Source organism: Cibotium barometz, chromosome 20, assembly GCF_041138505.1.
Source record: "Cibotium barometz isolate CiBa-2024 chromosome 20, ASM4113850v1, whole genome shotgun sequence".
In the NCBI taxonomy this organism is placed as follows: domain Eukaryota; kingdom Viridiplantae; phylum Streptophyta; class Polypodiopsida; order Cyatheales; family Cibotiaceae; genus Cibotium; species Cibotium barometz.
This window is the reverse complement of record NC_141065.1, coordinates 57,358,865-57,385,442: the sequence shown is the minus strand read 5'-3', so window position 1 is coordinate 57,385,442 and position 26,578 is coordinate 57,358,865. Positions and strand designations below refer to the sequence as shown.

The 26,578-nt window shown below is 40.9% G+C and overlaps 1 pseudogene; it reads right to left on the bottom strand.

Moving 5' to 3' along the window:
* Positions 1 to 4,680: 4,680 nt before the first annotated feature.
* Positions 4,681 to 25,676, bottom strand: LOC147628075 (uncharacterized; annotated as a pseudogene).
* Positions 25,677 to 26,578: the final 902 nt, after the last annotated feature.

Here is a 26,578-nt window from a genome sequence, read left to right as displayed (position 1 = left end):
CTACGCGCGGTGAGAGCACGCAAAGCGTCGACGAGATGATGCTGGATCTTCGGGATCTATTGTCAAAGATGAGTGGAAAAGGGATGACAATAGTCCTGCACCCCACGAAGTTGTGGAAGAGGAAGTGTTTGATGATATGGTGCGGTATCTTTTTAGGGATGATCCCAAAGGTATGGACGACGATGATATGGAGCAAGAGTATCTTTACAAGGCTTCATCGACACCAATTTTTGAAGGGTGCACATTCTCTATTTTACGTGCTTCACTTGAACTACTCAATATACAAACAGTTTATAGATGGAGCAATGCATGTCTTGACGCATTATTGAAGTAAGCATTCTAACTTGCAAATTTGAATTAGTGGTTTAGGGTTTAGGATTTAGGACTAATTGATGATATTGGATGCAGGCTATTATTAAACATGCTTCCAAAGAGAAATAGACTACCCACCTCAAGAGACATAGCGAGGCGCTATGTGACATCTGTTGGAGGATTGGATTATGATCGCATACATGCATGCGGCAATGATTGCATTCTCTTTTGTGGGATGCATAAGGAGGCTCGACATTGTCCCACTTGTGGTGAAGCAAGGTATAGAACAGATGTGAAGAGTTTTGATGTACCTCGTAAAGTCTTGCGACACTTTCCTATAATTTCTCGCATCAAACACATGTTCAAGTGCAAATCCATAGCAGAGCTCATGTCATGGCATTCCTCACATCGATCGGATGATGGCATGTGGAGAATTCTCGCAGACACTCCTGCTTGGAAGCATATTGAAGATGAGTGGCCCAGCTTTAAAACAGAGCCCAGAAACTTGAGACTTGGTCTAGGTATGGATGGAGTGAATCCATTTGGTTTCAAAAGCACCGCATACAGCGTGTGGCTAGTTGTGTTGTGAATTACAACCTTCCACCATCAATGGCGATCAAGAAGGGACATCTTATGTTATCCCTTCTAATTCCAAGGAAACATAAAGTCAAGCATATAGATGTTTATCTCGAACCGTTGATTGATGAGTTGGAGGAACTATGGAGAGGTGTTACGGTGGTGGACAATGCATGACTTTCCAGGATACAGCGATTGTTCCAAGGAAACATAAAGTCAAGCATATAGATGTTTATCTCGAACCGTTGATTGATGAGTTGGAGGAACTAGGGGGAGGTGTTACGGTGGTGGACATTAGTAGGCCTCCCTCCTCTCGACACTTCGACTTAAAAGCAGTGTTGATGTGGACAATGCATGACTTTCCAGGATACAGCGATTGTTCTGGTAAGAATTCTAATTACCTCCCTACTCTAATACTATTGGCTATATTAATTATAACTATTGACTTTATTATTCTAACTTATATTTATATTTTAACAGGTTTGAAAATATCGGGTAAACATGCATGTCCTGTTTGTGGCCCTTCGTTAGTACATGAGTATGCTGACGGTTTGTGTAAGACCATATTCGATAATCATTCATCGATTTCTCCCATCAGATCATCCTAAATATGTTGCTAGTAAGAGTAACATTCCTCCACAAACACTTCGTGCAAAAGATTGGAAGCGTATTTGGAAGTCTACAAATATTCTTCCTCCAGATGGCATGAACAGGTATAGTAATGTTTTTCAATCTTGTTTTGTGTAGTCTCTAATTGGATTAAAGATCACATAGAGCAATCCCTTGTGTAGGTACTCCATTTTTTTTTTGGCTACCATATTCGACCCATCTTAAGATCAACCATCTTCTTGATCCCATGCACATCTTCAAGAATGTGGGATGTGGTATTTGGGAACATGTTATGCGGGTCGCAGGACGTATGCGTCAAGCTTGGCCACGAGAGGAGGGTGGGCACGTTCGTCTTTCGCCTGCACCATGGATTATATCAAAGAAAGAGGAGAAGCAGGTAAAGCAGGCCATCACCACTTTGCGTACTCCCACACTGGATGCATGAGATTATTGAAGGGAGCCTTTACAGCCACTAAGAAAAGAGGCGTTGAGCAACTATATGGGTTAAAGTCCCACGATTGGCACAAGATGCTCCAAGTAAGTGTTTTCCAAGTCTTGTACGTTGAAATTAAATTTTGTAATGCCATAAACCATACATACATGTGCTCTTATGTGCGCAGTTCATACTACCTACTAGCATCGACCATTGTGCAAATAAGAATTTGAAAAAATATATTTATAAGATGGGCGAGCTTGTGAGGTATGTAAAACCCATGTCAGATCACCCTTCATTATACCTTGCAAAATGAACGTGCATGAGGTATAACGTACTATTCATTTATTATTTAGATATGTTAGTTCCAAAGCAATTGATCCAGCCACGTTGGATGATGCGCGTGTTATGGCAGTGGAGGTGGTTTGTTTGGTAGAGGATACTTTTCCGCGAACCATTCTCACAAGTCAACTACATCTCATTGTGCATTTAGTGGACGAAATTGCTTTATGTGGCACTGTGCATGCACGTTGGATGTTCTTCCTAGAGCGCTTCATGAAGACCTTAAAAGACTTTGTGAGGCAAAGTGCAAGGCCTGAAGGAAGCATGGCCTGATACCAAAGTCTCTGGTATATATTTCAAAATTTCTTGGTCAGGTGGACAGCTCTTTGCCACGACTATGGAGCAATGAAGAGGACTTGAGGATGACCTCTAATGTGCCTCAAGAAAAAGGACAGAGTAAAATAATTGACAAAACATTGATTGATGATCTCAGTTTCACTTGCATCCTTAATTGTGATGAGCAGATGGGTTACAAGATATGAGGATGCAAAGATAAAAAGGCAAGTAGAAAGAGCTCTCTTTCGGAGGCAACATGGCTCTCTAAGGCATACCCTAAGCATCTAGCAACACTTCTGAATGATATCCATGTTGATTGGTTACATGAGGAAATGGAAAGAACATGCGCAGAGAGCGACGAGGGGCTGCATATCACGGCAGAAGAATGGGAGTATGCACGAGGATGCATGTTAAAGGTACATAGAAATAATGTTTTGCATTAGTTGTAATGCTTTTAATATTTATTCACATTGCTTACACAAATATTGCTTCTATTTTGGTCCAGTGCACTATGTTCAATGCTATATGGTGTGAAGGCAATCATTTTCGAACACAAAGAATTGATGAAAAGAGGAATACACAAGATTGCGGTGCCATTGGTAGCTTTGAGGGAGCTAATGGAAAAATGGATGATTATTCTGGCACAATCCAAGACATATTTAGGCTTGACTTTCATCGCTTCTTTGTGTATGTTTTGGATGTCAAACGGCAAATGAACGTGGTGGAAAAAGGGCCTAATGCAACGATAAAATGCCATGCAAGTGGCTATGTAACTATTGACTCTACAAAGTTTTGGCAAACAAAGAAAGATAGGCTCGTATTGCCACAACAATGTGAGCAGGTATGCATTTTTTTACTAATGTGTTTCATGTACATATATATCTAAGCTCGCGTACCCCTTGACTTTTGATATGCTAATTAATTACTGCAGTATGTGTATTTGAGTAGGTTATCTATCTGCCAATGGTGCATGACATCAAATGGTGGTACGTCATCCCTATTGCACCACGTTCCAAAGTGATGTATAATACATTCACTGATATGGAGCATATGGAGGATGTAAAAGCAATTTAGCAAGGGCAGCACAAAATCATGCCAAAATGAGGAGATCATCGAAGTGGAAAGCTGGCACACGACCAGCACGTCACCTTTTGGATGATGTTTGTTAATAAATTGGCATTCGCATGCAAGGATCCAACTCTTCACATATCCGATTGGAATTTCGTGTCTTTGAATATCCATACACCATTCTCTCTTGATCAAATTGATAGTCTCCTTCTCTGCATTGTGCATTCCATCATTTGGATCAACATGGGCTGCTTGCACAATGCATTGCAATCTTTTATGCATGCGATCTTGATGGTTGGGACTATTTTCAAGCATATGCTTTGACCACCACCAATTGTAGGGACAAAGCGACATGTCTTCTTTCATCTTTTTCCATCTCTTCAAATTAAGCAACCCTCGTGCTTCATGGGCCTTGAGTGTTTCGAGGTCATGATAATTTCCCCTCGAAGATCTGCTTCCATTAACTTGTAGGTTGACCATGTCAAAAGGAGAAAAAGTACATGAAACATAAAAATATGCATCCATGAGATCCCTTGATTTAGGACATACACCATGAGTATCATCCAATGCATCAGATACCATGGTGCATAACTTTTCCTTGCCCTCTTGAACAAGCTCATCAATGACCATGTCATTAATCGATGCATCACCACTTAAGGAATCTGAATTCTTTGAGAGCACTTCCAATTTGAACTCTCTTTCTTGTCTATAGGCATCCCAGTCCTATGGCCAAGAAAAGCCTTATTATTCTTGAATAATAACTGAAGGGACCTCGGGGTGTGCATGGATGCTTTGCTGTGCAAGAGAGGAGATGAAGGAGAAGAGGAACACACAGAATGTGGGTGGGGAGACCTCAAAGTGGCAACCCCCTATACACACTATAGTATATATATGTATAAGAAGGTACAATCATCAGTGGGCGCCCGCCGCCCAAGGCATGGGCGGCCAGGCAAAGGCAATGCGCCTCTGACCCCAACAACCTCCCACTCAGAGGCGAATGTGCCGCTGAATAAGAGAACCTATTCTAATGACTAATGTACAAGACTGATGAGTGAGAACCACACTCATCCACCAATGCCCACAGATGGTCTATAATCATGTGCATCTGGCTGTCCTGCTCCCGTGTAAGTCCATACACCACCAGACATACCACACATGTCCTGCAAGTATGTATGCAATACTTGCATAGCTCCCCCATGCGCTATGCCAGCATCAGTTCCCGAAAGACTGATAGAGCAAATGCTCCCACTGCAGCTGCTATATCCAGTCTCGAGATCAACATCTCGTACATGAGACCACCAAATGCTGATGCAACACTAGCTAAATTTGCTAGCCGTACTGAACATGCATCAACATGAATGTCCCTGGCAATAGGCATCTCTGGTTGACTAGGCATGTCAACCCCATGCATCTCCTGAGTGTCTACAAAAGACACATAATCCTGCTCTGCAACCTCAGAGCAAGCCTGCTGCTCTAGGTGTCTAGTCAAAGACGAATCCTGCACAACAAAATCCTCATGCTGCTCACTGTCAACAAACACAGTGAGGAATGACTGCATAATAGCTGAATCTGGGATGGTCATCACCTCCCTGACATCCATCAAGATCCACATGTCCTGAGATAACCTCTAGCATGAGCATATCAAAGTTAGACTGTGTCACAGATGCCGCATCAACATCTATACTAGCAGTCAAGTCAATTCTGTCAATCTATGTTTGCAGGGAGCAGACCCGCTCTACCTCTGTATGCACAAACTCTGACAACTGCTGTGTCTCACTAGAGTAATCTCGCTCTACCTCTGCACCTGCAGATATATTCTACACAGCATCATGCTCAATCATCTCGAGCATCTCAAGAAATGACTACATCATCACAACTAATGTCTCAGCATCCATGTCTGACGTCTCATCCTGCTGTGACTCACTAGAGCTAACCTGCTCTAACTCTCCATGCATAGACTCCTGCACAACTATCTCATGTCTCACTAGAGCTCACCTGCTCTACCTCGGTCTCCACAGAATCTACTGACATGTCCTGCACAGTTACATGCTCTGTCCCCTGAGCATACTGGATCATACTCACAAATGAGACACGTCTCGTCTTTCGCTCCTCACATATCAGTAATGCAATCGAGACTATGTCGTCTCGTACCTGATCCACGTGCATAGGGTAAAGCATGCCAACCCTGGCACCTCTTGCAAAAATGACTAGCGAACCCAAATGCATCATAGAAGATCGCTCTCGAAGCGAAATCTGGCATCCACAATCTCTGAGCTGACCAACTGAGATCAAACTCACTCTCAAGCTTGGTACATATCGCACATATCGCAGCAAATATGATGCACCACTGGACAATGATAGTCTCACGTCTCCTGCACCAACTATTTCATGCACTGAACCATCAGACAAGTGCACACTGCCAAGCATTCTGCTAGAATAGCTACAAAACCACTCATGACATGACGTGACATGAAACATAGCATCCGCATCTAGCAACCAGTGCGAAGGAAGTGCACGATCCTCATGCATAACAACATCTAGTGCATAACTCGAAGCAAATGTGACATCGCCGTCACTCGTGTACTCAGACACTGCATCTGCTCCGTCAACAACATCTAGTGCATAACTCGAAGCAAATGTGACATCGTCGTCACTCCTGTACTCAGACACTGCATCTCCTCCCTCAACTGTCAAATCAACTGAGCTAACTGCGTCTCCGAGATAACCATGTCTCCTGTGCTGTCGCATACGACAAAAACAACGCCGTCAAATGTGCCCTGAATGACCACAATGCCATGTAACCTGTCGATGTATACGTGAATGCCTCTGTCTCACATGAGTCCTGAATGACTCAGATCCATCATACATCTCATGTAATCTCTGCCACAATGCTCTCGTAGTCGTCTCATGCATAACAAGAGCAAAAAATAGACTCCACAAAAGGAACAAGTGGATCGTAGATAATGCCAGCTTATCTAGCTCCTGCTGCCCGTCAGACATACTAGAAGGTCTACCTGCATCACCACTCAATGGTCCATGCAACCCTCGCTGTGTCAAAGCATCAAGCATACACTCTCGCCATGCCACAAAGTCTAACCCATCAAACATGCGCATCTGTGAGAGGTCACAATCTGATCGATCACCTGTCTCTGCTATGAGCACAACGTAGCAAACTAGAAGGCCAAATCGCTGTCCAAAAGCACCTGCCAATTGTCTACAAATATGGCAAAATCGAGATGCGAATCTGTGAGACAATCGCTATGAAATCCTGTAATCCTGTGAGAGAATCGCCACGCTCACTCGTGAGCTAATCGCCAAGCTCACAATGTGCGGTATCGATGCATACACGCACTAATCTCCCACTTGCAGAGAGAACACCGCACATAAACCCTGAGTGCTATCGCAATCGCAACCTCAATCGCATCAACGAGGCACATAAAACTCCTGGGAAAATTTCACCAGAGTTCCGACAGCAAAACGGCTATAAACCCAATAACCAAGTAACTGCCTGCTGTAAGCTCAAAACCATGAGCATACAAAATTCGCACTCAAACATGCACAAAACTCTGCAAATCTCTGTCCAGAACTGAGCTAAACCAAGCTCACATAGTACCTGTCTCTGAGCGTAACTCAAGCTCATGCGCATAGATATCCACAGTCACATACATGCGAGCAACAAAGCTCAAAATGTCTGCCAATCCGGTGATAAAAAACAGAAGCAGGAGAGAGCACACACAAGAGAAGCAAACCCTAATCCATATCCATCAATCATAAAGAAGGAGAGAAGCCATAGTCATCATCTCTCTCTCACACACAAAGGAGAACACTACATAGTGTTATGTCCACACTACAAAGTAAACCTAATGTAATGTCCACACCACACATGACCAGCTGGACGCGGTCATAAACACACCACACGATATCTATCTACCATACTGTCACTCTGTCAGCACCCATGTACTATCCTCCAGCTGTATACGAGCTTGACATTTCAACACTCCCCCTCAAGCTCGACATGTCCATCTCTAGGACTCCCAATCTAGTACGGAAATACTCGAACTTATCCTTACCAAGTGCTTTGGTAAAGATATCTGCAACCTGCTCATCTGTCTGCACATATGTCAAATCAACATGCCCATCTAGCACCTTCTCTCTGATGAAATGATAGTGGACCTCAATATGTTTGGTCCTGGCATGATAAACTGGGTTGCTAGCAAGCTGAATACTACTCATGTTGTCACAATGAATGACAACTCTCATATCACTCTGTAACCTGACATCATCTAGCAACTTCTTCAACCACATAGCCTCACATGCAGCTATGGCTGCTCCACGATACTCTGCCTCTGTGGTAGATAAAGCAACTGTAGGTTGCTTTTTACTGCTCCAACTCACAGCTCCACTACCAAGGCTGAAAACATAGCCACTGGTAGACCGCCTATCATATGCACTACCGGCCCAATCTGCATCTGTATATCCATAGACATGCATGTCTTTTCTTGCCTCATAGAAAAGACCATAATGCACGGTAGTTTTGACGTATCTCAGAATACGTCTCACAACATCCAAGTGAGGTTTACGAGGACTTTGCATAAACTGACTCACCAAACCAACTGCATAACTGAGATCTGGCCTCGTAATGGTCATGTAGATAAGGCTACCAACCATTTTCCTGTACATGGTGATATCATCAAGCTCATCACCCAAATCAGCCCTAAGCTTCATGTTTTGCTCTAATGGTGTCAACATTGGTTTGCATGCTGTCATACCATACTTTGCCAGCATGTCAAGTGCATATTGCCTTTGCACCAGCCATATACCTTTGCTTGTTCTTATCACCTCAATGCCAAGAAAGAACCTTAAATCACCAAGGTCTTTCATATCAAACTCTTTGCATGAAGAGGCCTTAACCTCATCAATTCCTTTCCCACAATCACCTGTGATAATCAAATCATCAACATAAATGACTATCATCACGATACCATCATGTGTCTTCTTCACATAAAGTGAAGAGTCTGCATTTCCAACCACAAATCCAATACTGACAAGATATCTGCTGATCTTGTCACTCCAAGCACAAGGTGCTTGCTTCAAACCATAGATTGCTTTCTTTAACCTGCAAACAAAAGTCGGATATTTTGGATGTACATATCCTTCTGGCTGTTCCATGTACACCTCTTCTTGTAGTTCACCATTCAAGAAAGCATTTTTTACATCCATTTGATATAAATCCCAACCTTTTTGTGCTGCTAGTGCAATGATAGACCTCACTGAAGCCATCTTAGCCACTGGGCTGAAAGTTTCTGTAAGATCCCTGTTCCCACCGAGAAACGGATTCGGGGTACTGGCAGCGGAAGTAGCGCTTCTCGCGCGGGACAGGGGTCCCACACTCGGGGCCTCGCCCACGGATATCCGGATAAGAGACTAATCTGTCGGTTGTTCCAAAACCGAACCCGAAAAAACTTCCTTTACCGGAAAGCACGGACGATTCCACCAGGATAACTTTTTACTCTAACGTAGTCAAGATCATTTCTGATCGAGATGATCCGATTACATCTAAAAGATACTTAGTCAGTTCAAGGAAGAAACTTGCACTTGGATCATTGGGATCAACGCTTTTTTCCCCATTCAAGAGGCACAGCCGTTGATTCCTATCCATAGAACAGTTTCTGTCCGGGATTTATTTTTTTTTTCTATCGTAAAAACAAAAGTTTGAGTCTCGATTTACGGATCCATCAGTCCAGCCTAACCCCATCCAATCCCATGGGTTAGCCAACCGCCCAACCACTGTAGTGATGGGATCCAATTAAAAATTTGGTTAGGTTTTGTCCCGGGTACCAAGGAAAAGAGTTCCAAGGCCCCCTAGCCGGATGTTCATGCAAAATAAAACTAGTCACACCACTCACACACCCAATATGAAATTGCCTTTTTCAACCAGATTCAACCAATTTAAAACAATCCTTTAATAAAACCATAGTATCATTGATCACCATCTTCCAATTTATCCAATTGATTCTTAATTTCCCATCATTCCTTCATCAGAGTATCTATGGCATCATTGGCAACTAGAACGCTCAGGAGCCGTTTCGATAGTTCCTAGCCCATAATACTTGGCAATATAATCACTTAACAAGATGGACTCTCGTTGAAGATCAGCAAGATCAACCAACAGATCCATATAAGGAGCCATGGACTCATCCATTAAAGACCAGCAAGGTCAATCAACCAGATCCATGCTCGATTTCAGAAAACAACTCCAACTCTATTCCAATATCTTCCTCGATGCACGCGTGGGTATCCTAGGCAACCCAGAGCCCGAGCACCGTATGGTCAGCACCCTCTAGGATCCTTCGCAGGTAACCTAGCGCTTCACGCATAGGCCGCTTCCTTGGCCCCTCATCCACCGTACCGGAAGCTCACCATTTTAATCGCACCGAGGCTGGTCAAGACCTCGGCCGACCTTGCTACGCGAGACGTCCTTCATTGACTCCCCGTCAGCAGTTGCAACTTTACCATCACGACTTTAATCACAAGACGGTCAAAATGCTCCCCCCAGCATTCTTGACATAAAACAATCATTTACAAACAGCATTTACAAACAGTATTTACAAACAGTGTACAACACAATTTCTATTTTAACTTTCATTTTTCTACATTATCCTTCATCAATCTACATTACTTATTCCATATTCCATTTATATGTATACTCATCCCATCACATCATTTCTATCTCATCACTTCAGATTCTCTCACATCGCATATCGTATATTCACATCCATACATCCACATCTATATGCGTACATTCACATCTACATGCATACATCTACATCTCTATGCATACATCCACATCCACATTCACATTCACCTCCATACATCTACATCTACATGCATACATCCACATCTCCATTCACATCTACATCTATACATCTACATCTACATGCATCCATCCACCTCCACATCCACATCTACATCTATACATCTACATCTACATGCATACATCCATATCTCCATTCCCATCTACATCTATACATCTACATCTACATGCATCCATCTACCTCCACATCCACATCTACATCTATACATCTACATCTACATGTATACATCCACCTCCACATCCACATCCGTATCTATACATCTACATCTACATGTATACATCCACATCCTCATCTATACATCTACATCTACATGCATACATCCACATCTCCATTCACATCTACATCTATACATCTACATCTACATGCATCCATCCACCTCCACATCCACATCTACATCTATACATCTACATCTACATGCAAACATCCACATCTCCATGCATAATAAAATTCTTTTAATTAATCTAGGATGATAGTTCCTAGAATATGGTAGGAAGTCCTCTTTTTATGCTTTGAATGAATTTATTTTATGCGTAATTTCTATAAAAATTTTGCCATAGCTCCGCTACTATGACTGATAAATCTCAATTTTTTTCTAAGGGATAAAGATCATTATTAAAGAAATAATTAGAATGGTTTCTAATTGGATCATCAATCCATAATGGTCTCTAATTGGATCATTAAGAAAACAATTAGAATGGTCTCTAATTGGATCATCAATCCATAATGGTCTCTAATTGGATCATTAAGAAAACAATTAGAATGGTCTCTAATTGGATCATCAATCCATAATGGTCTCTAATTGGATCATTAAGAAAACAATTAGAATGGTCTCTAATTGGGTCATCAATCCATAATGGATTGAATCATCAATGTGCATAAACTAAAAGCATAGCAAAAGCCATTAATTTGGCCTCAAGCATAGCTTAATCTTGGATTAAGGAAAAGCTTTATGAAAAGCTTCATTTGGATTGAGAATGGGTCATGAGTATGACCATTTCTTGAGTGAGAGAGAGAATTTATAAAAACCATTAGAATTTAAATATAAGTGGAAATTAACTTCTATAGCATTTATTAAATTATGTAACTCTTCACTACTATTCACCAATTAACTTCAATAGCATTTAAAAAAACCATATCAATTAAACTTCTCAAGCTTGAGAGGGGTTGAGAAGAGAGAATCATTGAGTAATTATAGAAAAGATCAAAATTCAATATACTTACCTTATAATTTGCTTGATTCTTTATTCACGGTAGAGGCCCCCAACCAATCAATTGGTTTAGTATGTTGATGGAGCCACCAATGGGGATTGAAGAAAGAGAGAAGTATCAAAAACTAGTGAATTATTAAAGAATTCACAGTTTTTGGCTTAGGTGGAGTAGAGTAACAAGCATAAGACACTATATATTTTGGCTTAGGTGGAGTAGAGTAACAAAGCATAAGACACTATATATTTTGGCTTAGGTGGAGTAGAGTAACAAAGCATAAGACACTATATATTTTGGCTTAGGTGGAGTAGAGTAACAAAGCATAAGACACTATATATTTTGGCTTAGGTGGAGTAGAGTAACAAAGCATAAGACACTATGTTTTTTTCAACAAGGGAAGGCTTCTATTTATAGGAAAATTTGAGCTCCTAACCAAACAAACTGATTCTAGAATTTTCCAAGTCAGTTTGGTCACTTTTTGACCATTTTTAGGTCAATTAAGGTAACTTTTTGGAACTAGACTTGAATGAGGAGAGAGGAGAGATGAAATATCTTAATTTTTATGAGTTTAAAACTCATTCAAGCATGTGAAATATGCACCTCCTTTAAAGAATTCCCCTTCCTTACATATGTGTCAAAATTGTATTGCTCATAGTTTTTTACTAATAAACCTTGTACATTTTCAACTCTTCATCTTATGTGAAATATGCACCTCCTTTAAAGAACTCCTCTTCCTTACATATGTGTCATAGTTTTTTTTACTAATAAGCCTTGTACATTTTCAACTCTTCATCTTATGTGAAATATGCACCTCCTTTAAAGAACTCTCCTTCCTTACATATGTGTTTATTTACTAATAAACCTTGTACATTTTCAACTCTTCATCTTATGTGAAATATGCACCTCCTTTAAAGAACTCCCCTTCCTTACATATGTGTCATAATGGAATCATTTTAATATTGCTCATAGTTTTTTACTAATAAACCTTGTACATTTTCAACTCTTCATCTTATGTGAGCATTTAAGGGACTCCCCTTCCTTACATATGTGTCATAATAAAATCATTATTCCCAAAATATCTCATATTTTTAATATTGCTCATAGTTTTTTACTAATAAACCTTGTACATTTTCAACTCTTCACCTCATGTGAGCATTTACTCATTTTTGGGTATTTTCTTTTTACAATTTGGATTTATCTCCTCCCTACACATGGATTGATGCTATTGGCCCATAGAAACCTTAATTGGACCATAGTCTAAAGATTTCTGAAAATCTAGACCTTTAGGCTAAGGTTCTTTATACCTATTTCCAATTAATTCCAATTGCACATTGGAAAATTCTTTTTAAATTTCTGCTTCAAGAAAACTCATCTGAATTATAAGAGATATTTTTCTATCCAAAAATATTCAAAATCTGAATATTCTCTCTCTAGAATATTTTCTCTCTCTAGGTTAAAACAGTCACAAACAAGATCTCTTATATTTCAGAAAAGGAATTGATTACAGGAGAATATACTAGACATCAAAAAGGGGTTGGGGGAGGAATCTTACATTCTACCCCACTTAAAAAACGCGAGATGTCCTCATCTCGCAACTTGGAATAATTTCGCAAGATGCACGAATATGAGACTTAGAGAAAAATTTTAATCACGATTAACCCCAAGAAAAGTCTTAAAGAGAGCAAGATTCAAAATAAGAACAAGATTTAAACTTTATTCATTCTCGGAACTTATACAGTAAGGATAGAGAAACTCTTTACACTTCCATAAGCCCGTCCATCATATGGTCACAAAAGCAGTCCTCACAAGCTGCACAAGTATAGGGTAACTCATCTATGGGAATGATTCTGCTGGTTATTGCCGCACTTATCTCAGTGGTATCAGGTGATCTAACAAAAGGACCTCTGAGAGGCAAGCCAAAAACGGGGTAAAGGCATATCTTCTCATGAGGAAGAAAACACGCCAGTAAGAAGACCCGCTCAGAAAACCCAAGATGTCTTGATCTCATGACGCAGTAGTATCGGGGACCCAAACCCAAAGCTTCAATAACCATGGCCAAGCGGACATTGTTACGAAAGTGTTGCTGACCCCAGGGTGTTACCCTAGTTATGTTTTGATAGGTCCGCCATTTGGTCTGCGCTACAGAAGTTCCTAGGTGAGGAAAAAGTGAGCGCTCATACTGTTCTATAAAGTCTTTCTTCACAGACTCTCTTGCGTCTTGAAGGTGAGAAATCATCAGGGATAAAACTAATTCCTGTTGCCAAGCCATGAAGGAGATTAAGAAAGAAAGGAGATTGATGGGAGTAAGATTACTGTGAGCGACAAGTAAAAGTTACGACTTATATAAAGGAAGGAGCTAGCGTAACCTAGACGCCAACGGTAACTTACCACTGAAGTTTTACCGTCTTTCCATGATTTGTTTTTGACACATTTTTCTATAGAAGGCATTAAGAATTTTGAGATGAGGAGATAAAAGAAACTTGTAGGCTAAGTCACCTACTTTCATTGAATTCAGATATAAGGATCACAATATCTGGGGGTAACTTCTTATACTCCCCAAGAGATAAAGAACTTCTTTTGGGCCATACTCGAATGAAAACCAAAACCTTGGTATCCAAAACACCGATTCTCACTTCTAAACTCATTGTTCTAAATCCTTAAAATAGGCGTGACTCCTTAGAAGTATTTTAGGAAAAGGGTATTCCTTTTTTAAACAGAAACTTTCTTTTATTTTAGAGAGGGAATAATTATAAGATCCGAAAGGGAGATTCTTACTCCTATATACCTCGAAGGCTGGGGAGCAATCTTACATCCTACCCCACTTAAAAAGTGCAAGATGTCCTCATCTCGCAGGGTAGAGGACAGCTCTTATTCTTAAGATCCAATTTTATTCTGGGGTTCCTTATATTCTGGTCAACCCAACAGAACACTGGGATAAATATCCCTTATATAGAACTCATCATTAAATAACAATTCATTCAGATTTTATCATTCATATCTTTAACATGATAATGGTCCATTAGACCGAAAAGTTTCCTTCGGAACATTCCTCCACACGGAAATTTCAGTCAAGCAAGTTCTCAATTTGACATCCCTTAACTTGATCTACCGGTCAAGTATTAACAGTAGCAATCTGACAGCACAACCCACTAATCTCATAGTGATTTGCTGAATTCGTTATCATCATTCTAGTTATGAATATCATCACAGGGACTCGTCCCATTCCCCCTCATTGTGGTTTCATTATATTTCAACTAATTTTTAAAAATCAACATTTTTTTTTCAATCAGCATTTTCAATCAGCATTTTCAATCAGAATCCAAATCAATTCATCAATTCTCAAACAGAATTAAAAATCATATCAATCACATTCGAAATCATCATCTGGATAGCATTAACGCTTATAATTTCAAGTCTTAGATTTACTCGTATATACTGTCAGTAAAGAGCTGCAGTATACTCTCGGTATATACGTGTAGTCACGGCCCTTGGAATTATAATGTAAATACTATCATGTCTAGGCCTCAAGCAAGTCAGGGATTCTATATAATTGCGGTACTTCCATCTGAAGAACCGATTACCAAATTATGAATTTCAGTTTGAATATCAAATTGTATGAATTATATCACACAATTATAACCTTTTGGTGTTTCTTGATAATTTTTTGCATATTTGTCTTCTCAGTTGATCTTTATTAACCAAATGCTCTGATACCAAATGTAAGATCCCTGTTCCCACCGAGAAACGGATTCGGGGTACTGGCAGCGGAAGTAGCGCTTCTCGCGCGGGACAGGGGTCCCACACTCGGGGCCTCGCCCACGGATATCCGGATAAGAGACTAATCCGTCGGTTGTTCCAAAACCGAACCCGAAAAAACTTCCTTTACCGGAAAGCACGGACGATTCCACCAGGATAACTTTTTACTCTAACGTAGTCAAGATCATTTCTGATCGAGATGATCCGATTACATCTAAAAGATACTTAGTCAGTTCAAGGAAGAAACTTGCACTTGGATCATTGGGATCAACGCTTTTTTCCCCATTCAAGAGGCACAGACGTTGATTCCTATCCATAGAACAGTTTCTGTCCGGGATTTATTTTTTTTTTCTATCGTAAAAATAAAAGTTTGAGTCTCGATTTACGGATCCATCAGTCCAGCCTAACCCCATCCAATCCCATGGGTTAGCCAACCGCCCAACCACTGTAGTGATGGGATCCAATTAAAAATTTGGTTAGGTTTTGTCCCGGGTACCAAGGAAAAGAGTTCCAAGGCCCCCTAGCCGGATGTTCATGCAAAATAAAACTAGTCACACCACTCACACACCCAATATGAAATTGCCTTTTTCAACCAGATTCAACCAATTTAAAACAATCCTTTAATAAAACCATAGTATCATTGATCACCATCTTCCAATTTATCCAATTGATTCTTAATTTCCCATCATTCCTTCATCAGAGTATCTATGGCATCATTGGCAACTAGAACGCTCAGGAGCCGTTTCGATAGTTCCTAGCCCATAATACTTGGCAATATAATCACTTAACAAGATGGACTCTCGTTGAAGATCAGCAAGATCAACCAACAGATCCATATAAGGAGCCATGGACTCATCCATTGAAGACCAGCAAGGTCAATCAACCAGATCCATGCTCGATTTCAGAAAACAACTCCAACTCTATTCCAATATCTTCCTCGACGCACGCATGGGTATCCTAGGCAACCCAGAGCCCGAGCACCGTATGGTCAGCACCCTCTAGGATCCTTCGCAGGTAACCTAGCGCTTCACGCATAGGCCGCTTCCTTGGCCCCTCATCCACCGTACCGGAAGCTCACCATTTTAATCGCACCGAGGCTGGTCAAGACCTCGGCCGACCTTGCTACGCGAGACGTCCTTCATTGACTCCCCGTCAGCAGTTGCAACTTTACCATCACGACTTTAATCACAAGACGGTAAAAATGCTCCCCCCAGCATTCTTGACATAAAACAATCATTTACAAACAGGATTTACAAACAGTTTACAACACAATTTCTATTTTAACTTTCATTTTTCTACATTATCCTTCATCAATCTACATTACTTATTCCATATTCCATTTATATGTATACTCATCCCATCACATCATTTCTATCTCATCACTTCAGATTCCCTCACATCGCATATCGTATATTCACATCCATACATCCACATCTATATGCGTACATTCACATCTACATGCATACATCTACATCTCTATGCATACATCCACATCCACATTCACATTCACCTCCATACATCTACATCTACATGCATACATCCACATCTCCATTCACATCTACATCTATACATCTACATCTACATGCATCCATCCACCTCCACATCCACATCTACATCTATACATCTACATCTACATGCATACATCCATATCTCCATTCCCATCTACATCTATACATCTACATCTACATGCATCCATCTACCTCCACATCCACATCTACATCTATACATCTACATCTACATGTATACATCCACCTCCACATCCACATCCGTATCTATACATCTACATCTACATGTATACATCCACATCCTCATCTATACATCTACATCTACATGCATACATCCACATCTCCATTCACATCTACATCTATACATCTACATCTACATGCATCCATCCACCTCCACATCCACATCTACATCTATACATCTACATCTACATGCAAACATCCACATCTCCATGCATAATAAAATTCTTTTAATTAATCTAGGATGATAGTTCCTAGAATATGGTAGGAAGTCCTCTTTTTATGCTTTGAATGAATTTATTTTATGCGTAATTTCTATAAACATTTTGCCATAGCTCCGCTACTATGACTGATAAATCTCAATTTTTTTCTAAGGGATAAAGCTCATTATTAAAGAAATAATTAGAATGGTCTCTAATTGGATCATCAATCCATAATGGTCTCTAATTGGATCATTAAGAAAACAATCAGAATGGTCTCTAATTGGATCATCAATCCATAATGGTCTCTAATTGGATCATTAAGAAAACAATTAGAATGGTCTCTAATTGGATCATCAATCCATAATGGTCTCTAATTGGATCATTAAGAAAACAATTAGAATGGTCTCTAATTGGGTCATCAATCCATAATGGATTGAATCATCAATGTGCATAAACTAAAAGCATAGCAAAAGCCATTAATTTGGCCTCAAGCATAGCTTAATCTTGGATTAAGGAAAAGCTTTATGAAAAGCTTCATTTGGATTGAGAATGGGTCATGAGTATGACCATTTCTTGAGTGAGAGAGAGAATTTATAAAAACCATTAGAATTTAAATATAAGTGGAAATTAACTTCTATAGCATTTATTAAATTATGTAACTCTTCACTACTATTCACCAATTAACTTCAATAGCATTTAAAAAAACCATATCAATTAAACTTCTCAAGCTTGAGAGGGGTTGAGAAGAGAGAATCATTGAGTAATTATAGAAAAGATCAAAATTCAATATACTTACCTTATAATTTGCTTGATTCTTTATTCACGGTAGAGGCCCCCAACCAATCAATTGGTTTAGTATGTTGATGGAGCCACCAATGGGGATTGAAGAAAGAGAGAAGTATCAAAAACTAGTGAATTATTAAAGAATTCACAGTTTGTGGCTTAGGTGGAGTAGAGTAACAAGCATAAGACACTATATATTTTGGCTTAGGTGGAGTAGAGTAACAAAGCATAAGACACTATATATTTTGGCTTAGGTGGAGTAGAGTAACAAAGCATAAGACACTATATATTTTGGCTTAGGTGGAGTAGAGTAACAAAGCATAAGACACTATATATTTTGGCTTAGGTGGAGTAGAGTAACAAAGCATAAGACACTATGTTTTTTTCAACAAGGGAAGGCTTCTATTTATAGGAAAATTTGAGCTCCTAACCAAACAAACTGATTCTAGAATTTTCCAAGTCAGTTTGGTCACTTTTTGACCATTTTTAGGTCAATTAAGGTAACTTTTTGGAACTAGACTTGAATGAGGAGAGAGGAGAGATGAAATATCTTAATTTTTATGAGTTTAAAACTCATTCAAGCATGTGAAATATGTACCTCCTTTAAAGAATTCCCCTTCCTTACATATGTGTCAAAATTGTATTGCTCATAGTTTTTTACTAATAAACCTTGTACATTTTCAACTCTTCATCTTATGTGAAATATGCACCTCCTTTAAAGAACTCCTCTTCCTTACATATGTGTCATAGTTTTTTTTACTAATAAGCCTTGTACATTTTCAACTCTTCATCTTATGTGAAATATGCACCTCCTTTAAAGAACTCTCCTTCCTTACATATGTGTTTATTTACTAATAAACCTTGTACATTTTCAACGCTTCATCTTATGTGAAATATGCACCTCCTTTAAAGAACTCCCCTTCCTTACATATGTGTCATAATGGAATCATTTTAATATTGCTCATAGTTTTTTACTAATAAACCTTGTACATTTTCAACTCTTCATCTTATGTGAGCATTTAAGGGACTCCCCTTCCTTACATATGTGTCATAATAAAATCATTATTCCCAAAATATCTCATATTTTTAATATTGCTCATAGTTTTTTACTAATAAACCTTGTACATTTTCAACTCTTCACCTCATGTGAGCATTTACTCATTTTTGGGTATTTTCTTTTTACAATTTGGATTTATCTCCTCCCTACACATGGATTGATGCTATTGGCCCATAGAAACCTTAATTGGACCATAGTCTAAAGATTTCTGAAAATCTAGACCCTTAGGCTAAGGTTCTTTATACCTATTTCCAATTAATTCCAATTGCACATTGGAAAATTCTTTTTAAATTTCTGCTTCAAGGAAACTCATCTGAATTATAAGAGATATTTTTCTATCCAAAAATATTCAAAATCTGAATATTCTCTCTCTAGAATATTTTCTCTCTCTAGGTTAAAACAGTCACAAACAAGATCTCTTATATTTCAGAAAAGGAATTGATTACAGGAGAATATACTAGACATCAAAAAGGGGTTGGGGGAGGAATTTATAGTTTCATCATAATCAAGACCATAAGTTTGTGCATATCCTTTAGCGACCAGCCTTGCCTTATGTCTCTCTAGGCTGCCATCTGACTTGCACTTTACCTTATACACCCATTTGCAACCAATTGCATTCTTTCCTTGAGGTAACTCAGCCAATTCCCATGTATCATTTTTGTCCAAAGCATCCATCTCTTCATCCATGGCTTTCTCCCATACATGCTCTCCAATAGCCTCTGTATAGCATGTAGGTTCCACATGCTTTACCATAGATGTCATGTATGCATAGTGCATAGCAAAATCTCTATATGTCAATCTTTCAACTGGATATCTGACTCTCTGGGATCTCCGCAATGCATGCGGGTCACTCTGTACACCTGTAACTCTAGCATGTGGTGGCTGATTCCAATTCCTTCGACTTTCTTCTTGCCTTTATCCATAGCACTACTCCCAGTGCTCACACTCTCATGCCTCAAACGTCCTGACCATGGACGTACACTGCTACTCTCAGCTTCTGCTGCTGCTGGCCCAGACATAGTAGTAGAACTAGAACTTGCTTGTGATGGCAAGTTCACAGGCACATTAGCCTCAAGTAAGTCAATGACTCCCTCATCTTTTGCTTTGTACCAACTAGCAAGCTCATCAAACACCACATCACGTGAGATGACTACTTGTCTAGTTTGAGGGTTATAACATTTGTAGGCCTTTCGATCCTGTGCATATCCAACAAATACACATTTCTCTGCCTTAGGATCCAACTTCCGTCTTCTTTCATCAGGCACATGGACATAAGCTACACATCCAAAGACTTTGAGATGTCCAATGTCTGGCCTGTAACCTGTAAGCCGCATCTCTGGCGTGCTTCCATGAATGGCTGCTGTAGGTGTTTTGTTTAGGATATACACTGCAGTAGCACATGCTTCTGCCCAATAGTAATCTGGCATGCTCTTTTCATTGAGCATTGCCCTTGCCACTTCACATATGACTCGATTCTTTCTCTTAGCCACACCATTCCGCTGAGGTGTATACCTGCATGTCAACTGTCTTCTTATCCCATGCTTCCGCAAGAAATTCTCAAAAGCTTTTGAGGTGTATTCACCACCTCCATCTGTTCTCAAACATTTAATCCAACAGCCATATTGCTTTTCTACAAGAGCTTTGAAATCCATGAACTTTTCCATCACTTCACTCTTCTCTTTCAAAAAGTATATCCATGTCATCCTGCTGAAGTCATCTATAAATGTCACATAGTATAGACTTCCTTTGATAGATGGATTTTGTGCAGGGCCCCATACATCACTGTGTACTATCTCAAGTGGCCTATTACTCATATTTCCTTCTCTAGGAAACCTCAACCTTGCCTGCTTTCCAAACTGACAGGCTTCACAAACATGCATATGTCCATCATATTTGAATCGAGGCAATCCACTGACAATGCCTCTTGTTTGCATGTTCTTTAATCTCTGTATATTGACATGTCCAATCCTCTTGTGCCACATGTCAATGTCCTGCACAATCCCATTGCTCTTTGAAAACATGGCTGAGCTCAATTCTGGTATTCCTGCATCTAATTTGAACAACCTTCCTTCCTTCTTGCCCTTGGCAATCAATCTACAGCCATGCTTAAAGTCTTCCACAAAATCGCCATTCTCATTGAATCTTACTTGTAATCCCTGCTCAACCATTTGGCCTACTGATGCCAAATTCTTTGTGATGGATGGTACATATAACACTTCTAACATATTCTTCACATTTCCATCATGCATCCTCAAAGGCACACTGCCAACATGTGTTATAAGATGCTGAGTATCATCTCCTGTGACCACATAACCATTTGTATCCAATGGTTGCATCTTCTCAAACCACTCACCATGATATGTCATGTGGTTTGAGGCACCTGAATCCATATACCATGACTCATCTCCAGCATTCTGAGAATCCATTGTCCCCATAATGTGCTTCATCGCAAAAAGATGATTTGAACTCCCATCATTGTTGCTGGTAGATGCATAATTTCCATGTTGTGGTCTTCCATTCCTCACATCATTCTGCTTTTTGTAACAATCTTTTGCCATATGTCCAAGTTTGCCACAATAGTGGCATTCAATCCCATTCAAATTTTGTTGAGGACCTTGCCATCGTCCTCTACCACGAGCACCTGTTCCGAATCTCCCCCTATGGGATTGAAATCCATGACCTCCACGTGATCCAAATGATGACTGTGAATTTTGAAAATTCTGATTTGATTATGGTTGAGTAGTCCTGTCATTCCAACCACGTCCTCCACGGCCTCGAGGGGTAAATCTCCCCCTGCCTCGAAAGCCTCTAGATGAGTAAAAAGCCTGATTCCTTGCATGCTCATCATTGCTTGACGAGGATGCACCACCTGTAATACTCATACCACCAAGGCCAAGCTTCAATTCTTCCACAATGAGGAATGACACAAGCTCATTAAAATCTGGCATTCCTCCCAACCTTACTGAGATGGAAGTGTCAAAAGATTTGTATTCTTTGCCTAAACCACGCAATGTGAGAGCAACCAAATCATCATCATCCATTGGGGCATGGATTGATGACAAGGAATCTGCATAACCCTTGATTTCCTGAACATACTCATGTATACTCCTATTCCTTCGTGTTACACTGTGAATCTGTTGCTTTAGTTGTATCTTCCTTGCACCAGTGTCTATCTCATACATTCGGCACAATATACCCCATGCTTCTTTCGGTGTATCTGCATCTTGGATGTGAATAAGCAAGGCATCTGTTACACATATTGAAAAATAATGCAACACTTTCGAAGACCGCTCTACCCATTGCTTGTGAGCCACCAACTGAGCATTATTTGGTTGAGGAGGTAGGTATGGCTCCGGGTCTTCATCCGAGACAAGACTCCATAAACCTTTGCCTTTCAAAAAACTCTTCATTTGAAACTTCCACACTTGAAAGTTAGTGCGGTCAAGCTTCTCTCCAACAATCTGTATCGGACCATCTCCCATTGTTGCAAAGATATAGTAGATGTACCCCTTTGACAAATTGTATACAGGACTTGTAAAGCTTCAAATCTCTCCAAATCACATCAAATGCTTGCAAATTGTGTGCATTAACATCCCACAATGATGCATCAACAATGTACACTCGATCAAAGTTGAAACCAAATGATACTCCTTCACAAAAAAATTTCTGGTTTTTTTTCTCGCCAGTAACCAGTCAAGATTATGCTCTAAATCCTTCAAATCTTGTCCAAATTCAATGATTCAACTTGCATTGGCTTCCTAACACATTGCTCCAACATATCCTAGAAGGGTTTGATCAAATTCTTCAAGGTGAATGAGAACCACCAATTTTTGTAGCTTCCTGGTTTGCTTTTTTCTGCATCTGTCAGGTACCACCTCTCACTAAAAGTGCTCTATCTCCTTCAAATCTTATCCAAATTCAAAACTTTTTGAATCAAAATTTTAGCAACTCATAGGACTCTACTTGTACCAAAGGAATTAGGCCAATTTGATATAGACAAGGATTAATGCCTTGATTAATAATGCTCTGTTTCTGGACAAACTTTCTGCAAACCTGCAAACCTCTGCTAATTGAGTTCAATGAGCTCCAAATACATCAAGTGAGCTGCCCCAAATGTTATCTTGCTCTCAATAACACTTTTGCTAAGTACTCCAAGCTTTAAAGCATCCAATTTGGTATCCAAATGAGGGAATTAGACCATAATCATTGAAACCTGTCCAAGAATCTGCTCCAAGATGCGCTGCCTGCTCTTGGGGGCTGTAGAAGAAGGGCAAATTCTCATTGACATCATCAGCACCTTAGCAATGACCTAAACTAACATGTGCTTGAAGGGTTTAGCTCAATTCTTCCTCTAGCTTCCGCAATCGATCCTCCACCGGGCATATGTTCTCTGTTTTTGTAGAGTCTAAAAAACCAAAATTTTTTCCTTCACAAATTGCCTGTAATGCATCAATTTTCCATGCAATGACTTGCCCCAAAGTTGCTAATACATGTGTTCATTCAAAATACATGAGAGCCTCAGTGTTTGCTTTGCATTTGATCCAATACATTTGCCAAGACACACTCCTTCATAAGCTTTCCATTAAAGCTTCAAAACAGAATTTTTCTGCTTGCTTTTGCACCTTTAATCTTCTCTTACACTTGCTCTTGATACCTGCAATCCGCAGAGGGGGTCTTGCTACACTTACCAAGACCTACAAATGCTCACAAAAAAGCAATGTGAACCACAATCATATACATGAGTCGAAGCCTGTAGAGAAAATCTGTAACTAGAGAGAACACGCACATACGCTCAATGCATATACCCCATCAAGCAAGATCAGTGACAAACCCTGTCAGTCATGCGTACCACATGAACATACATGTGACTGCTCAATGCATGCCAATTAGCATAGCCGCCGAATGGCTACACTCGCCTTGCAACTTGGAAGAGCAGAAATTAGGTATAATGCAAGGCCGGAGCCGTGTACCTGCTGGTGCCTGGACTGAAATTAATTAAGCAAGAAAGCTGCTGCTGCTGCCTGCAGACAAAAATGCATGGAGCTCTCTCTCTTTCTCTCCCTTGCTCTGTATGGTATGACACCAGCTCTCTCTCTCTCTCTCTCCCACTTGCTCTGTATGGTATGACACCAGCTCTCTCTCCCACTTGCTCTGTATGGTATGACACCAGCTCTCTCTCTCTCTCCCACTTGCTCTGTATGGTATGACACCAGCTCTCTCTCTCTCTCCCACTTGCTCTGTATGCTGGAGAGAAGCAGGTTCTCTCTCTCTCTCTCTCTCTCTCTCTCTCTCTCCCACGGCTGAAAACGCTGATTGGAGCGCTGATAGCTGAGCATTTCTCTCATGCTAATGCCCGTCGATTGCGTGTGTGTGTTGAGTGCTTACACAAGCTCTTTGCTCTCTCTCTACAACAAGAGCTACAGCCCATAAGCAAGGCCTTCACCTGCACGTAGCTCACGACTGAAAACGGTAGCTCTTTCTCTCTCTCACGGCTGCTCTCTCTCTCTCTCTCTCTCTTTCTCTCCCTTGCTCTGTATGGTATGACACCAGCTCTCTCTCTCTCTCCCACTTGCTCTGTATGCTGGAGAGAAGCAGGTTCTCTCTCTCTCTCTCTCTCTCTCTCTCTCTCTCCCACGGCTGAAAACGCTGATTGGAGCGCTGATAGCTGAGCATTTCTCTCATGCTAATGCCCGTCTCGATTGCGTGTGTGTGTTGAGTGCTTACACAAGCTCTCTGCTCTCTCTCTACAACAAGAGCTACAGCCCATAAGCAAGGCCTTCACCTGCACGTAGCTCACGACTGAAAACGGTAGCTCTTTCTCTCTCTCACGGCTGCTCTCTCTCTCTCTCTCTCTCTTTCTCTCCCTTGCTCTGTATGGTATGACACCAGCTCTCTCTCTCTCTCCCACTTGCTCTGTATGCTGGAGAGAAGCAGGTTCTCTCTCTCTCTCTCTCTCTCTCTCTCCCACGGCTGAAAACGCTGATTGGAGCGCTGATAGCTGAGCATTTCTCTCATGCTAATGCCCGTCTCGATTGCGTGTGTGTGTTGAGTGCTTACACAAGCTCTCTGCTCTCTCTCTACAACAAGAGCTACAGCCCATAAGCAAGGCCTTCACCTGCACGTAGCTCACGACTGAAAACGGTAGCTCTTTCTCTCTCTCACGGCTGAAAACAAGCGCTGATCTATGTAACCCACAGTTCAAAACATCAACTCCTTCCACCTATACACGCTTGCTCACGACTTCAGAGCTCCTCTCTAATGGATAAGCCTCACCATAAATTGCATTCCCATGCCGGCTATGCCACAAGCGTCGCCAAGGCTCCCAGCTCGCAGATCTGTCTCCGCTCTTGTAGATTTGCACTCGCAAAACAGCACCACAGCTCTTGAAGCTCCGCTGCGAGCTCCGTCCGTCGCCGCCGTGACCACGCACACGTGCATTGCGCACACGCCGCACTCGACGCTGCTCTGATACCAGTTGAAGGGACCTCGGGGTGTGCACGGATGCTATGCTATGTGAGAGAGGAGATGAAGGAGAAGAGGAACACACAGAATGTGGGTGGGGAGACCTCAAAGTGGCAACCCCCTATACACACTATAGTATATATATGTATAAGGTGGGCGCCCGGCCCAAGGCATGGGCGACCGGGCAAAGGCAATGCGCCTCAATAACATGGATATGGATATGTATCTTGCCAAGTAAAAGGATGGCCAACAAAATACAGAGAGAGACACAGAGATAGAAAGAGGGGGAGGGAGAAAAAAGGGAGGGATTGCCTAATTAAGATCAGGAATCCCATAAGAGCTAGATGCCTCAAACCAACTCATCATGAATGCTATTGCGCATCACATTACATTTTCTGAACTGGGTCATCCCCACTAAGCCTTGGAGTGAGGTTGGTGAGCTACACAAAATCCTATTCAAAACCTTGCACAAGGATAGGAGTGAGAGGTGAAGTTATGGCAGCTACAAGGGTGGAGAGACTACGCGTACTGGTTTCATGAGCCACTCCAATTCGAAAGTTTAAAGCTACGCACGTACGCCATCCACGTTGAGACTTGTGGTGCCACGTCGTCAGGGGCACAGTGCATGTTGGAACTTGCGCGCCACGTCAGAGCAACCTGCACTGCCCCACATGCCATGCTAGATTAATGGCCTAGTTTCTTTTCGTCGTCTCGTGAACGGCCGAGATCAACAAGCCCGATAATCGCGCCCCACTTCCGCACCGTGGATTCCTTCTCCCCAACTTATTAAAGGCACTCTGCCTTTAAGTGAGGAGGGTTGTTACAAGATCCAGGTGTCCAGTTTTGTCCATCTTATGCTGGACTGGGACAATTTTTGG